Source organism: Manis pentadactyla, chromosome 3 (assembly GCF_030020395.1).
Source record: "Manis pentadactyla isolate mManPen7 chromosome 3, mManPen7.hap1, whole genome shotgun sequence".
Lineage (NCBI taxonomy): Eukaryota > Metazoa > Chordata > Mammalia > Pholidota > Manidae > Manis > Manis pentadactyla.
Genome location: NC_080021.1, coordinates 182863010 through 182873187, shown reverse-complemented (window position 1 = coordinate 182873187; position 10178 = coordinate 182863010). Strand labels below are relative to the sequence as shown.

The 10178-nt window shown below is 33.3% G+C and overlaps 1 pseudogene; it reads left to right on the top strand.

Moving 5' to 3' along the window:
• Nucleotides 1-9097: 9097 nt before the first annotated feature.
• Nucleotides 9098-9210, top strand: LOC118918885 (U6 spliceosomal RNA; annotated as a pseudogene).
• Nucleotides 9211-10178: the final 968 nt, after the last annotated feature.

Sequence of the window (10178 nt, the reverse complement as noted above, 5' to 3'; positions counted from 1 at the left end):
ACTTATCTTGACTTTTGAAAAAAATTTTTTTAAGAAAAAAATTGATGATCTAATACCAAAAGAACAAACAGTTAATGAACTTCTGAGACTTGATCCAATATTTTGTCTTCTCTAGTTTCCTAAAAGTCACATAATTGGCTTTCTTTTTTTAAAAACTAATGTAAGGGTAGGACTTTTATGACCTAAAAAGTGGTCTTTTAATTTTCTGAAAGGATAAGCCTTGTTTAGGTGATGGAACTAACTAGTCAATAACAACATATGTAGATAGATAGAGATATGAGTAGGTAAAGGTATACAGATATCAATACATGTACATCATTTCTACTCATATAAAATGATTGTAGCAATATGGGGGAGAAGCAATAGACCACTCTACCAGAAAACATCTTCCCCTACTGATGCATGCAGGCTCAAGTTAACTTTTCTATGGTTAAGTCAAACTCTTCCTCATTCTTGGTGTCCTTTAGTAATCCTTTCTAAGTCCCTGCCAACCCCAGCTTACCCCAGAGTGAGGCTAATTCAGATGCTCAGCTCTTAATTACTGGATAACTCACTTCCATATTTGATTTTTGTTTGCTTATTGCTTGTTTATTTTCCTTTAATGCTCTTAATCATACAGCCAGTCCACTTGGTAAGGCACGTGTTGCATTTTGCACAGTGAAGCTTGTTTTCCGTCCTTTGCCCATTTTAATTTATACTTCTTTTCCAACTAATTTTTATGAGCTTGTCGTAAATAAATACAGGAAATTAGACCATTGTAACTTTAAGAAAAATAATCTCTGTGACAAATTTTTGAGAGTCAAGTTTTTCCTGGGATGAAAGGTGCCTTTTAATAAATGTATACTCAGTTCTTCATTAAAATAATTATTTTTATAATATATCTTTAAATACATTTTTGGTCCCATTTCTATGGTATTTTCTTTTTAACCAGGGACATTAAATTTTTTGTAATGTTTGTTTTTGTCTCTTATTATCAATTTTATATCTAATATCTATTGTGCTTTACTCTTTTGTTTTCCCTCTCTGAATCCATTGCAACCATCTCCAGATTTTTTTTGTGTGTGTGATTTAGTGTTCAACTGTTTCTATTCTGTCCCTTGATCTTTGGAAGTTTTAGTGAGTCATGTATGTATTGTTCAAATGATTGTTTCCTTAGTTCTCTCATCTCTATTTTCATTTAATTCTGCTCACATACACACACAATATCAAAGTTCTTATTCTGTTTAATTTATGTTTTCATTAGCTTTCATAATATGAAGTAGGCTGAAGAGATTCCTGTTTTGGTTTTGATTCTGGTTTTGTTTGAGGGATGTGTTGAATGCCTTCCAGAGCTCACCGTTCTTCTATCTTTGGCTTACCTGTGTTTTTTTTAGTCAAATTTTGCTGTTATGCTAATGTAGTTTTTGTGATCTTTCTGTTTTTTTCCTTTGTCAAATCTAATGCTGTATAGTCAGTGTATAAAAAATTGAGTATTAATTGGTTAAACATAAATCAGTACAATGAATGATAAAAGGAAAATTATGTGTATGTTCATTATCAGATTTAAAATACCAAAGAGAAATCTTCATTCCTAATATAAAGATTAAAAACCAGTCTTTTAAATCCAAGCTTTAGTATTCAGGATCCTGAAATGATGCATTTTTAACCCAGTAATCATGGGGAGCATCTGTATTAATGTTGTTAATTATTAAAAGTATTTATATCAGCCTGTAAAGCCTAAACTTTTCTTGAGGCTTATGGGAGCATAAGATGATAAAAATCTGGTGAAAAATCATGGACTTTCACCTGGAAAGTTATTTTTCCAGTATTGGCCCTGAATTACTGTAAATCCTTCTTTATTTTCTAATCTAGGTTCCTAGGTTTCCAAGAACGAATGAATATATAGGATAGCTGACTTTGGTGGTAGTTCCAGATGGTGGCCATGGAGCAAAAGAATGGGGCTTTTGAACATCAAACCTATGCAGTTAGTATCATATCAATAGAAATGGTAGACTATAAAAGTAGAGATGGTAATACAAGACTGGTGCCCTTTTGTGCTGCACATGGCTGTGCATGCATGCACATACCCATTTACTTGTGCTTGGGCATAGATTTTTGTGGGGAGGGATACAAATTCTGGTAGAAATAATCAGAAAACAGTGGTCTAACACAAAGAATCAGAAAACTGTAGCTGTCAAGTCAAAACATTTGGAAGTCTAACACCAGAAAACAAGTTTTCTTACATGCATAACCTGACTGAGAGTTTTGTTCTGACCTTTTGTTGATGCATCATTACCTCCCTAATCAGGTATCACATCTGATTCTCTGTCCTTTCTGTTTGGATTGTCTTTCCGTATCCTGAAGTCAATGAAGCTACCTGACAGGTTGACTGTTATATTGCTTAACCTCCTCTGGGGGTTATCTCCACATCTCATTAACAATGAATTTATTTTTCACATTAAATCAGCATTGGATCAAGTGGAGACATGAACTCAGTTCTTCATTTGACCAAACTGAAGAACCATACACTGGATGAAGTATATAGTGATACTGTTAATTGATTCTTTTACTCTTCTTTATTCCCAAACTTGAAAAAACTTCTTTTTAGTTATTTCAGGGTTACAGTAATTCTAAGAAGGTCTCTTATTCCACATCTTTAAAAAAGCACTTCAGAATCTATTTTTTCCCCTATGGATGAATCATAAATTTAACTCATGTGGAATTCTTATATAGTCTCTTTCTCTAAAAACTCAAATCAAGTGTCCCATTTGAAGATTTACATAATGAAGTAAAGCAGAGAAAGAAAAAAGATGAGATACTTGGACTTTTAACTAACACATTGGAATATACTTCCACTTTTTATAATCTTTGCCTTTTCACATTCAGTAATGTAGAAAAATATGGGTTTATTGGTTAACTGTGAGTTTATTTCCCAAATTATAAAATACCTTCATTTTTTAAAACCATTACTCTGTTGAAAAAGGCTATAAATTAAGACAAGCTCTATAAAGCAGTAATTTGTAAAATCATGGACATGACTGTGATAGGCCACAAAATATTTAGAGTCCTTCTGTTTAGAGTGTTGGACTACTAATAAGGAGGTTTCATTTTGGGTTTTCTACTATTTAAGAATATCACCAAGGGATAACTATTTAATCTTTTGAGTTCTCATTATCTCACATTTAAATAGGAGCAATGGATGAAATGGTCTTCATGGCCATACTATGAAACTAGGATTTTAAATCAGGTGCTTCTAGAATGTTATTGACTTTGGTTATTTATAATATCATCTTTGATTTTTGCAGAAATTTTCATTTAAGTAATATGGGGGGTGGGAGTTACATGTTGTTAGCCATAAAAATGAAAAATTTAATAGGTAATGGTTCATATTAGATTTAGAGTAGGGAAGGAAAACACCTAGCAGATAATCTACTTCTTTCTTTCAGCCTTGTAGTAATGACAGATATTCTCAACTGATTATACCCTATGATTCTGTTGAAGATCCTGACACTGAACTTGAGGCCAGATACTCAAGCATCTACTGCCTATTGATGATAAAAACAAAGTTCAGAATGATAAAAGATTATTCAAGGCATATAATCTGGATGATAAACTCTGGAGACAAAGCTTGAACCAAACATTGGATTTCTCATCTGTAACAAGTAAACTCCATTCATTAATGGATTAATGTTCATTAGTATTTCAGCCCTATTTTAGTTGGCAATGGGTGACACATAATCAGGGAATAGACTGAAACAGCAAGCAAGCTTAGAAGAAAACACACACACACACACACACTCACACTATATGCATCAGTTAGCTATTGCCACAACAATGCTGTGTAACAGTCACAAAAAATCTCAATGACATCCAACAATTTATTTTGTTTACTCACATGGAAGATAACAAAGGGATTTTATTTTGATAGGGGCTGATGTGTCTCTTCCGGTTTCAGCTGTGCTCGCTAAACTTGCCTCTGGGTCAGCTAACTAGGCTACCAGTTCTTTTGAGTCTGTTTTGTTTCCCATTCATCTTGGATCAACAGATTATCCAGGACTATTCCTCCAGTAGCAATGACAGAAGCACAGAATGCACGTCAAAACATATAACACCTCTCAAGGCCTAGGCTCTGAAGTGACACACTCCCTATATACTTCATGCTGGCCAAAGCAAGACACATGGCTGAACCCAAAGTCAAGGGGAAGAACTCCAAAGTCACATGACACAAGGTATAGATGCAGGAAAGAGTGAAGAATTGGGGCCACTAATGCAATCCACCACACTGTAGAGCACTTACATCCCCAAAATGATTTGTAATTCTTCAGAGATAGTCAAGAATTAAAAATAGTAATGATGAGAGACTTTGCAATGGAGGTAAGAAAAAAACATAAGTAGAAAAGAAAAGGTGAGGCTCATATAAAATATGCACATAATAAGCTTTTCTGAAAATATTGAAAGAGGAACACATGTTTAGCCTTGCTTCATAGTGTCCAAAATAATGAAAGAAATGTGTTTGTTCACAAAATTCAAGAAAGTGAATTATTTTGGGGCAAAAACAAAAAAAATAATTTATTAATAAGTAAAATACAGTAATGCATTTTTATATATGTTTAATGGGGAAAATAACTTGAGAGATTATTGGGTTCTACTTCTTTTTGGTTTTAAATTCATTCCAAATAGTCCCTTAAGATATATTTAATGAAGATTAACAAAATAAAGCAAAAAAATGAAAAGATCATTAATTTCTCTTGGTGCACAGAGTAGCAAATATCAGAAATGTTTGACTCTTTCATTGCCCCATAGACAAAGGTAGGTTTGACTTTGCTGCATTTGAGCAAATTCTGCTTGTAACCATTAGTATTTCCCTTTTTGCATGTAATTAATTAATGCTTTCATGTGTGATGTGTACTCCACTGCAGAACACCAAAATTTTTAAGCTGACAGTCCATCTTGTGTGAGTGTTAGTCATCAAGTACAAATGAAATTTGGCTACTTAAAGTTAAATACAGATTTTTGCCTTGGGTGATGTGATATGTCAATTCATTAGTTGAATTATTATTATTTAGACAATTTTTTTTCTTAAAATTGCAAAGTAGGTTAACATTCACAATAAATACAAACTATTTAGAAATCAAATTTAGTATTACAGAAAAGAAATGTTAGCTTTATGCATTTGTCTCCTGAGATGTCTAACTCTATATAAGGCTATATTTATAAATGCATCCTTGAATACAGCTCTTTTTCTTCTTTATATAGTTCTGGAAAAACTCTTATATATGCACACAAGAATTTATAATGATACATTATAGCAACTTTTACAGCAAAATGGAAAATGCCCATATGTATGAATGGGACCAATTAAAATATGATAATGCTGTACCATGGAATATCTTACAGCCATGAAAATAATGAGAGTATGCATACTTATGTGGTGAGATTCCCAAAGTATTATACAATATCATTTGTGTATAAATACACACACATATTACCAAATCAGGAACTATGTAAGTGGATATGTACGTATAATCTTCTGTTAATATATACACACACATGCAGACGCACACACTAATACAGGGAAATACTTTGAAAAAGATCTGGGAGCATATGTATGTAACCAATAATAGTAACTAACTCTGTGAAAGGAGGTAAAATTTCAGAGTGGTGGCCAAAAATTATTTTAGCTTTATCTGCATTATTTGTATTTTACTAGCATGAATAATGAACATTTTCATGGGAACATCGAATTAAAGTTCATTTTTATAAGCGAGGAAACAGTCCCTGGAAGAACTGGATAAGAAGTGAATCAACTTTATTAAGGTCCTGTAGCAGTCTTGGAAGTCAAGTTACCACTTGGAGTCATGTAACCTTAGACAAGGTATTAAGGTTTTCCATTCTTCCACTTGGTCATTGTTTAATATGGGTGTAATAATAGTACTTACTTTCTAAGGTTGTGTGTCAGGCATCTTTTGTTCCATGTCTTATCTCACAGCACATCTTTTTGCCTCTGGATCTTGACTCAAAAAGGTGTAGTTTGATGGGAACCTTGATTTAGCTTCACCGGGTATGTTGTGAGTTATGTAACTACCTGGGAGACCTGTAGAAGCCAGCTTAACTGATATGGCACATATACACTCCAGCAAGTTCAAGGCGACAAACTGGAGGCCCTTGGGGATCTCTGGAGAGACTAGGTCATAGCAGGTACTCTCGGATTGGCTTTCTCTCCTTTCCTGTTTGATTCTTCCAGTCTCCCTTGCAGTTCTTGTCCCCTGTCATCACTTCCAAAAACAGTTACATGCACTCAAACTATTTGTCTTTGTTTCTTGGATTTAGCGAAATTGATCCCCACTTATTCTCCAAATAGTGACCACCAATCTACATTTGTATTTCTTCCATCTTGCCCTGAGGCTTTGAGACTCTTCAGGAGTGAGCTGGGAAAATTTTAGGGCTTAACTCATTTTTTTTCTTTCTCTCAGGAATCACCATCCTCTACCTTTTGTCTAGTGTTTGAAAAGCATCGTTTATTGTTTGTTATGCCTCAGAAGATTGGAGACTGACAAAAATTAGGCTTGGGGTGGAATAATGATTGTGCATTGAGCATTGACTCCCCTATACAGAATTTTATTGTCGTTAACAACCATTTGATCAATAAATATGAGAGATGCCCTCACAAAAAAAAAAAAAAAAAAAAAAAAAGAAGGACAGACTTCCAATGGTAAAATAAATTAGTAACCGGGATGTAATGTATAGCATAAGGAATATAGTCAAGATATTGTAACAGCCTGGTAGGGTGATAGCTGGAACCTAGAATTATGTATATAAATGTTCTACCACTGTGTTGTACACTTGAAACTAATGTAATGTAATACTGTGTGTCAACTACCCTTCAATAAAAAATAATTATTTAAAAAAAAAAAAAAAAGCATCGTTTAATATATTTTGCCTGGTCATCTAGTTAAAAATGGGAGGGTAAATCCAGTCCCTGTGCCTATATCATGATATCAAGCTGAAGTCTTGAAATGCCTTTTAAAGATTTAACAAATCTTATATTTTGATAAGCCCTTTGTAATTTTGCTTAGTTCAATATTTTTGAGCTCCATCGTTCATTAGATATAAGGCTGGGATCTATCTAACCTTATTTTAGAACTCTTCCCATTTATATGGAAGACACTACTTCAATTTTTAATAAAATCATAATGGTGATGATGGTCATCATTATTGAGTGCTCATGTCAAGGCTAATTCAAGGTGCTTTATGTGTATTCTCTCATTTACTACAGCACCTCATGGTTAGTCTTTATTATTATTTCTATTTTGCATATGAGAAAACTAAGCCTATTGGCCTAAGGGGTGGTAGTTAGATTATAGTCAGATAGTCTGACTCTCTTAACCTTATTATTTCATAGCTTCCAAATGTTATTAATTCAGTTCAGATTTGTTTTTAGTACTAGTGGTCCTACAATGAATAAAGCAGACAAACTCCTAACTTCCTCAGGCATACATACTATTTTATCATTTGCTTATTTAGTATTTGCTGAAGGCCTGCTGGTAATATTGGTGAATTTTCCAGATTCTGGTGAATATAACATAGTTCTTGCTCCTGTGGACCTTACATTCTGGTGAGAGAAACAGGACAGAGAGTACTTTTATAAACTTCAATAGAAAGAGAATATTCTGAGACTTTGACCAGCAATGGAATGTTAGAAGGGATAATCTGGGCATAAGGTCAAAAGATGAGAATTGTTCAGCAAAGAGGGCGATAATTTTGGCATATACCGGGTACAAGAACTGTGTTTTTATGTTGACAGCCAAAGTGACTGGACAAGGAATATAGCTTTGCTTAGAGGTTATAAGAGAAACCTGTTTTTTTCCAGTGATAATGGAGAAACAAAAGCATGACCATGATGACAGTAATAACTAAAATTTGTTGAGTATTTACTAAATGCTAAATATGGTTCTAAAAACTTTTAAGGGTATTACTTAATTTACATGGCAATCCATTGAAGTGAGTATCATTATTATTACCATATTACAGTTGAGAAAATTGAGGTTTAACAAGTTTTGACTTCATAGATAGGGAAGTGCAGAAACTTATTGAAATCCAGGTGTTCTGACTCCAAAATTCACAGTCTTAACCATTAGAAGCAAGTTTAATGTTAGGAAGATAATGAGAAATTAAAAAGAAAAGTTAGAAGGGAAAGACTGTGGTTGAAGTTGGATGACTAGGCATTCTTGGAACTTAAAGACTATAAAATTAAAAAATGTCTATCGTTTTGTTTTAGTAGAAATGGTAGTTGTATTTGGACTAGGTTTAGAGTGGTGAATGTCTTAAAATATTTAAAGACCTGAGAAAGGAGGATATGTCTTATGCAAAATAGTATGTTTTAAAGCCCCTATCAATTAATACTTCTGTAGTGAGTACTGATTTTGACAAATTTGTAGCTATCTGTCCAATTAGGTAGGTATCTTTGGATTAGATTAGCATTTCTCAAAACTTTTATCTCTATTTGACATGCTATTAAAATAGACACCTTATATTTTAATCATTTTATTTTTGTGTCAATATAACAGATACTCTCACATGTACACCATATACATAGATAAGTGTATGTATGTATATAAATGTGTATACACATGCCTGTGCTTGCTGACAAACATTTCTGTGACAAAGACTGTCAAGGCAAATGGAATGGAGTATCAGGCCAGCAAACCAGAACAATTGTAGGCTTAATGAAAACAACAAAGAGTGTTTGAGTGTGTAACCTAGTGCAGATGGGACACTCAGTGAGTCTATTTAAACAATGGTAAAGGGCCACAAAGTAGAAAATGTATTAGCTATGAATTCCATTGCATTTCCCATCCAAAGTCCCAGTATTCGTTAGCGTCAGAAACACAAATGGTTGGCAACTACTGCACAGTTTTATTGGGTTTTAATAATGTATCCAAGATAGATAATTAGGAAAGGAAGGAAATTATGAAAGAAGACATTCAGTTGCCCTTTGCTTAGGTTTCTAAGCCTAAATAATTGAAGGATTAGATTTGGGAGTACTATTGGTAAATTGAAGAACACAGAAATGAGCCCAGTATTTAGGAGTTAAGCTACTTAAAAAGTTTCACTTCCAGTGTTCACTTCGTCAGCACATGTACTAAAACTGGAACGATACAGAGAAGATTAGCATGCCCCCTGTGCAAGGATGATATGCAAATTCGTGAAGAAGAAAAACAACAAAAGTTTCACTTCAATTTCCAAATAAATCTGTCTAAGTTTAGTATTTAATGTGTGCAAGAATATTTTAACACTTCTAAGCTATCCTGTCAAGTTATGAAGAAACATAAATAATACGTCATTGTTTTCCACAGTATTACATTTATGTAAATGGTATCATACTGCACATATTCTTCTACAACTTGAGTTTTCATTCCTCATTTTCTTTTTAATACTTATCCGTTATGAACATTTAGCTAAAATTCGTGTATTTGCTTTATGGTATCATATTATATAAAAATGCTGCAATTTATATATCTATTCTCTGTGGATGGCCATCGAGTTTTTATTTTCAATTTTTGACCACTGCAAGTAATACAACAATGCACAATCTTATTCAGGTTTCTTTGTTCAAGTATGTTTTTCTAGACTTAGGTAAATAATCTCTATATGTCTCTAGTTAAACTTGTGATGCAGAGAAGTTACATAGTCAAATTTCTCAATAGTTTGTTTTGTGGTTGTGTTCTTTGTTGCTCATTTTAAAAGTCTCTGCTGAAATAAACATATTCTACGATTTTCAAAGATTTTGACCTCTAAATTAGGTCTTTAAAGCAGCAAGAATCCAGCTAAATTTTTTTCCTAATATAGCTATCTCAGCAAAATTATTTATTCTGCAGTGCCTTCTTTCTTTGCTGATTGTAACACCACTGTTGTCATATATGACTCTATTATGCTGCATTGGTCCATTTTCCTAAGCCTGTGTGAGGAGTGGGCTATCTCAGTCATTATATGAAGCCTTGAGACCTAGTGGGGTTAGTACGAACACTTCCTCTCACCTTGTTCTTTTATAAGAGTGCCTTGGTTATTGTTGACCGATTTCATCTATCTTTTTGGCTTTCTGATTGATTTTAGTATTTATTTAATATTTTATTTTCTTATGAAGATGCTATTTAGAGATGGACATAAAATGAGCAGGTATATTTTGTAAAAGTATGCAT